This window comes from Myxocyprinus asiaticus, chromosome 9 (genome assembly GCF_019703515.2).
Source record: "Myxocyprinus asiaticus isolate MX2 ecotype Aquarium Trade chromosome 9, UBuf_Myxa_2, whole genome shotgun sequence".
Taxonomy (NCBI): Eukaryota; Metazoa; Chordata; class Actinopteri; order Cypriniformes; family Catostomidae; genus Myxocyprinus; species Myxocyprinus asiaticus.
This window is the reverse complement of record NC_059352.1, coordinates 13,363,184-13,370,815: the sequence shown is the minus strand read 5'-3', so window position 1 is coordinate 13,370,815 and position 7,632 is coordinate 13,363,184. Positions and strand designations below refer to the sequence as shown.

Sequence of the window (7,632 nt, the reverse complement as noted above, 5' to 3'; positions counted from 1 at the left end):
ACGGGTCACGTAAAAGTCCACATAGTTTATTCTTGCACATTGATGGTTAAGATAAGATAGGCCGCCCTGTTCCCTGAAAATCAGACACAAAATAATTGGGTTTTCATGGATGTTCCACCTGAAAGTCTCGTTTGCTGTATTATGATTTGAAATTGAATTTACTCTTTACAATGTCACACAAAACCACATTAAATCGGCATCATTTGGAGGATTCTTTCAGTGTACATAAAAAACGAGGTTGCCACTGCTAGGAGAACAGATAGCCGAATCTAAAGATAAATGTGTTTTTCCATATCTATTAAGGTTTGAGCCATCAAGGAGTAACATTCACAGGAATTATTACAGTCCTTGCATTATTGTGCCTCCATTTTTCTAATCCCCATATGTAGGTCAAGAACATGCCTGTCATCAGACTGGCGAGAACCCTTTTTATGCTTTTATGCTAGAAGTTACTAAATTGTAGTATGAAACCTCCTAACACCTAATACTTCTCCCAATAGCACTCAAAGCTTAACAATAGTCACATCAGTTGAAAATATAGCTCTAAAGCAAAATAAAATGAAAACTCCTTTTTGATTTCTTCTTTTTAATTGTTGTTTCCAGACACATTTTCTCATTTTCTATCACACTAAATGTTTTATATCTCACAAATCTCTGGATGCATCTACTGGAAATTACCAGTGAAATTAATGTGTCGTTATTCTCAAAATTTAAATTAAACAAATGAAATTTGTGTTGGTAACCAGACATACAGAGAAAACAAATTTAATGGGAAAAAAATATCCAGAAATGCTTCCGTACAAACCTGTTAATTAGTTTAAGGTTCTATAAGGGATTTGTTTTATTAAATAACATGCTGAAAACATCCCTATTAGTAGCCTACCTGTCAAATATCTCTGAAATAAGTGCGATGAAATTTCACAACTGTAACAGCGCTAGGCTGTGTAAACAGTTGGACAAAATATTCTTTGTTTAGCCAATTGCTTTTCTGCCTATCAATCATTTTCCGCGTTCACCGGGAAGACCAAATATGGGCAGCAGGAAGATGAGTTTGTCAGTTTCTGTTAGTTTTGTCTCTCACTTGGGTCACATGAGGGTCAGTGTTACATACTGAATTGTGAACTACATTAATGTTTTATTCGAAAACAGTTATCAACCAGAAATATCTCACTGAGGTTAGCACAGTTTTTCTAAGTAAATTTGAATGGTATATAATTAAGTGAAATCTACTTCACTTCATGACATAATATTGATTAAAGTAAGAGACTAAATTTAACTTAAACATTTCAGTTAATACAGTAACTTTACCTTACAAACCTGATGTATGTGGTACTTAAATGAACTTAAAAAATTAAATGAACATTTTACATTTTCAACTTTCCTTATAAACACGTTTAATCATGTACCACGTCATTCAAAAACCTTCCACAGCAAAGAAATGCAGCACGCAGACCTCAACACCTGGTGCACAAAACACAATGACATAACAATCAACAGATAATTTTTTTGATCATTAATGGGTATAATTTTAAGAAGAAAATTAATTTCACAAAACAAGATGTTACCAAACATAACCAAATCAACAGTAAAACGGTGTAAATAAACTTGCAAACAGCAAAATGATGCAAGCTCATTAATTAATCAAGCCCAACTTTGAAAAGTAAAATGTACTTGTATTATTTACCAGTAAAACTGACTCAAATTAGCAAATTAATATGACAATGTTTTCTACTTTAGGACTGATACATGACACATTGTGAAGATAACAAACAATCATAAATAATATTTGTAAGCGAGAGCAGTAATTTTTACATGTTTGAATTCAGTACAAATGTAGAATTAATATTTTCAAGTTTCTTATTTTCTGCTATATTTACTTCACCACAAAATCATTTTTTCAGTGTGAAGTACAGTCATTTACTTTCCTTGTGTCTTCTGAAAGGCATTATTTTGTATTGGTACACTTTACTGAAATCATTTCGATGTCAAATGGAGCAGTATATTGAAGCACTTTACATACATAAGACACACAGTGAGCATATACAGGCCTTTTCATAACAACATTGTAATCCCACCAGACTATATAGTCAGCTATTTGTCTCAATATTAAAGACTGACACAACTGCTATCTCTCTGTGTACATACAGTACAGTTTACACAAACCACTAAGTGACTGTAACCTGTTTATGAATCACATTCTAAAATGGGGTGTAAAATTATAACTCAATTTTAATTTAAAATTAATTGTGAAGCTACTAAGATACACATGTTTGGCATGCTATAGTATAGACACTTAAGAGACAACTCCCTAAAAATGTGTTTTGTGATTTATTTTTTTATTTTTTTTTATTCTCTCCTTGCTGAAAAGTACTGTGGTTGTACCATGGCACAATGATGACATCAGATGATAATACCATGGTACTTTTCTATGCACCATGGTATTGAATGATTTCCATTTCCGTGTATTGGTATTTACATGGCACACCAAGGTTCTTCAAAAAAATTCATTGGTGCTACTACAGTACATGTCCTACAAACATGATAATACCATTGTTCTTTATGGTAAATTGTTGTTAGTTTTCAAAGTATTTCCGGGGGGCCTTTGATGCACATATATAGAGAGCTGACCATTGTGGCTTCCTCAGTCACCGACTCCTTCATATTGCCGTTCTTTGTGCACAGCAAAGCAGCCAACCATTTGGGAAACTTCACGGTAAAAAGAAGGTAGATGCAAGGATTGACACAGCTGTTCAGACTTGCCAGCAACATGAGAATAGTGAAAGTCGCAGCTGAAATATATACATAAAGAACAGGTTACAAGAATTGAAATTTGAACACATTTAAACATAAATAGCAAACTATAGTAGCTAAACTTTCCACAGAGTGAAATACGCTTGCTTTAAAAGCAGCAACGGCGCTTGGCTGCAAGGTGCGGGAATTAATTTTTGGCAAGGGGTGATGAGGTTTTGGTGGACGATTTCACATCATTAGGGCTGCAACTAATGATTATTTTAATAATCGACTAACCTAACGATTATTAGAACAATTAATTATTCGACTACTTGGCGATTATTGCAACAATTAATCATTAGCTCTTAACCGACTAAGCTTGTGCCCCGACTTAAAAGGTTTTATTAAACGTGCTCGCTAACAATAAAGTGGACAAAATCATCTTTTAAAAAGATCTCTAAATGACATTCACTGAATTAAAGGGGGGGGGGGGGGTAAAATCATTTTTATTAAGTTCAATGCAGTAAAAAATTTCACTGCAAAAAATCCTATTATTATCAAGTGTTTTTGTCTTGTTTTCCATTGAGAAGCAACATAAACGATATTTAGACCTGCTTTAAGAGACAAATTAGTGTATTTTGTATATAAGTGTATTTTTTCACTTGGTTATACTTCTGCAAGTGCAGTAAAAACCAAATATACTTATATTCAAGATCTATTCTATAAAACAAGTCTAAATATCTTATATGCTGCTTCTCAAGTGAATGCATCTTTTTAAAAGGATTTTTAGATATTTTAGATATTTTATTTATTTTTTAACATTATATTCAACAATCTCAGATAATTTTTTCTTCTGCAGTATAGCTGCTAAAGTAAATGTACGTTGTTTTAAAGGAGTTTTAGATATTTATATTGGAAAACAAGCCAAAACAAAAACAAATCAAAAATGTATTTAGTTGCAGTGTATAATGGGGCGAAGACTACCCTCTCTCACCTTTTTGTTCACTTCAGTCCATCTTTAACTCACAAAAAACAAACTCTCTTATTAATAAAGCTGCGTATTGCCAATTTTCTTCACAACAAGAAATGCACAGTGACACAAATACTGTATTATGATACAATAAATCACGAGCCATCACGTTATAATCTAGCTGCAGCAAGTGTGCATGAGGGGGAGGAGAGTGTGCATCAGCTGGGTGCAGTTTCAATCTCTCCCACATAGATCAGGACATTCGCACAACTCATTAGAAGAGGTGCTGACCACACAGAGAAATGCCAGTTCGGAGTTTGTAGTTATTTAAATGACCTGCTTCCTTATTATTTGAACTTTAATAAAGATATAACACATTAAAGATAACTGCATTAAAGATGTAACACTGGGGTGTTTCCTTTAAAGACGCTCGACACGCAAGTTTTGCTTCGGCTCTGCTTATTGCACAACTTGAGTGCTTCTGTGTTTACTTATTTTGTGTTTTTGTATAATTCCCTCATACTTTGGGATCTACAGCACCTGAAGCTGTTTGGAAAGTTTGGAGTGCATCTGGACTGTGAGCTGTTTTCTTCCTCTCCTCAGTCAGGCGCAAGCTGCAGTGCTGCTCTCGTTTTGAGTTTCTTATGATCTCATGTTACGTTAAATGACATCAAACGACTATTCGACAGTGAAAATGTTTTATTGTCGCCGTTGTCGATAACGTCGACTAATCGTTTCAGCCCTACACATCATGCACGTGCAACGAGGGCATCAGAGAACCACGTGTCTCCCTATCACTGTACGCCCATTGTACAAAGGGGCCTCAGTTTGTTCCTGGGAGGCAGGAACGGCTCCCACTGTAATCCTTTTTTTGGGGGGGGGGGGGATTTTTCCCCTTTTTCACCCAATTTGGAATGCCCAATTCCCAGTGCGCTTTTAAGTCCTTGTGGTCACGTAGTGATTCGCCTCAATCCGGGTGGTGGAGGATGAATCCCAGTTGCCTCCGCGTCTGAGACCGTCAACTCACGCATCTTATCACGTGGCTTGTTGAGCGCGTTGCCACGGAGACATAGCGCGTGTGGAGGCTTCACGCCACCCACCGCGGCATCCGCGCCCAACTCACCACGCGCCCCACTAAGAACGAACCACATTATAGCGATCACGAGGAGGTTACCCCATGTGACTCTACCCTCTCTAGCAACCGGGCCAATTTGGTTGCTTAGGAGACCTGGTTGGAGTCACTCAGCACGCCCTGGGATTCAAACTAGCGAGCTCCAGGGGTGGTAGCCAACGTCTTTTACCACTGAGCTACCCAAGCCCCCACTCCCAACCATATGGAGCCAGTAAGGCTGAGTACCCTGCAAAGAACAACCAGAGGCACCTTTCTCCAATCATGATCACTGTACACATACACAAACCGCAATGGAACATTATCTGCAATTAAGTCATTCAATAAGCCAGCCAATGCATTAGTTACATTCTACCACATTCAAAATTGTTGTTGTGTCAGTGTGAATGAGAAATAACCATAAAACACAATATAAATGTTCAGACAAAACAGCTATTAAAATGAACCCATATGCTACAATATTAAGCTATTAAGAAATGTCCTACCTGTTACTTGAAGACCCCAAATGTGGCCTTGCGCTCAGTGTTGCTGCTAATAAATGTCTACATGAGATTTTCTATATCCAAGCGACACAAACAAACGCCAAAAGATGAAGTTTTTGCTCAGCTGAGGTTTTAGCGCCTTCCGAAACACAAAATCTCTATTTTTTTTTTATTATTATAATTTCAAAGGATGAGCTTACACATGAGTAAAGCACACTATTCTTCTGAAGAAAAAAACTTAATATTGAGGATTGATTCATTTGTTTTTATTCATAAACTGTAAAATTACACTACAAAAAAAATATTATTAAACAACAGTAATGATACAATAACACATTGTCAAATTACTGTTTCATTGTTAACTGTTCATTGTTTTTTTTTTGTTTGTTTTTTTTTTTACTTTTGTGCAAATGAAGGAGAGAATATAAAGTTCACTAGTATCCATCATCATCACAGGGGCTCTCTTCAGTTCAGAAGAGCCCTGCCAACAAGCATGATCTCTCCAAAACGGGACACCATTTTTATTGACATAAATCATATACTGAAAGCGAAAACGGCATTCTATATACTGCATAAATACAATGAAATATATGAAATTTCGTTGATACTGTTTTCCAGTCTAACTCACTATAGGGTGCTTCAGCACCCTCAGCACCCCCCTTCCAGCGCCTTTGATTAGACGTAACAACAACTGCACACGGACAAACGAAGATGTACAGAATGTACAGAAAGCTGAGGGCAAATACAATAGTAGAACTTTAATAGAACTAAACTATCGTGTATTTGAGAACCCAAAAGACTTTCTCTTACTCTCAGTTGGAGCATCGGCGTCCCAAACAGACCACAGCTGCACAGTGAAAAACGGAGCCCAGCAAACGGTGTAAGCGAGCACAATCACCACTGTCATCTTCATGGTCTTATTCCGAGACTTGGAGACCGACACGACGCCGCTTGCTCTGGAGGAAAGCGGGTGCGAGCTCCTATCTCCCTGCTGCTGCGTCTTCATGTGCAGGTTGGTCTGAAGCGCGCGGCATATGCGCACCTGGCACACCATCACGGTTATGATGGGCAGAACAAATACGACAAGCGTCGTCCATGTCACGTACGCTTTAAGTCCCCAAGGCTGAACGAACTGTGCCCAGCACTCAAAGACACCCGGGGAGATTTGAACCTTGGAGAAAATGAAGATTTGTGGGAGGCTGAAGATTAGAGACACAGCGCGCGCGCCTCTTCTGGAAAGTCACCATGGGGTTGCAGATCGCCTGGTAGCGGTCTACGGTCATCACAACTATCATGTAAGTGGAGGCGAACATGCCGACCACCTGCAAATACTTGACCAGACGGCATACCAGGTCAGGGCCCAGGAAACGGTCCGTTATGTCCCAGATTAGCTGTGGACACACCTGGAAGAAAGCGACAACCAGGTCCGCCAGGCAGAGATGACTGACAAAGACGCGCATGCGAGTCACCTGTTGTATCCTCCACATGACCAACAGCAGACCGAAGTTTAGAGTTGCCGCGCACAGGAAAATGACGCTCAGCAGCGCGATCTCCACTTGTGCCAAGTGCTCGTCTCGGGCGACATCAACTGTCGCTTCCATCTCCAAAGTTGTATTGCTTAAATTTAATCTGAAGAAAGACATTTTCAAATTGCACTAGCTAACGAAGAATTTGCACATTATAAATTCCCATGCGTTCAAATTCTAAACGAATAAAACGGAACATGAATGCAACTGCTTGAAATAAAAGGATGCAGTCCAACTGAACCTGTGCATGCAAGACTCACCGTTTTCACGCCTCTGCACATTTTAAGTGTGTGTGATTCTAAGTGGAGACTGGAGGTTTTATAAGTGGGTTTGGGGGAAGGAAGGTGGAGCTATCATTCAAGACAACTCATGAACTCCAAAAGGGCATTCAGGCTACAGATGTACTATGTTCCTTAAAGGGTTAGTTCACCCAAAAATGAAAATTATCTCATAATTTAATCACCCTCATGCCATCCCAGATGTGGATGAATTGCTTTCATCTGTTGAACACAAAGCTTTTTAGAATATCTCAGCTCTGCAGGCCAATAAAATGTAAGTGAATGGTGACCAGAACTCCAAATGCTCCAAAAAGGAGATAAAGTCATTATAAAAGTAATCCATATGACTCCAGTGGTTAAATCCATATTGCATTCTTTCTTTTGACTTTCAGGAAAATCTCCAGTGATGCATGTACATAGACTGTTGGATATTGTTAGAAGACAAATTAAATAATCTACAGAGTGTGAAAATGTTTTTAATGCAACTACTGGAATAAACGAGTATTGTAGACGCAAG

At 38.2% G+C, this 7,632-nt stretch overlaps 1 pseudogene; it reads right to left on the bottom strand.

Annotated features, from left to right (window-relative positions):
• Positions 1–641: 641 nt before the first annotated feature.
• LOC127445883 (oxytocin receptor-like) lies at positions 642–7,023 on the bottom strand (annotated as a pseudogene).
• Positions 7,024–7,632: the final 609 nt, after the last annotated feature.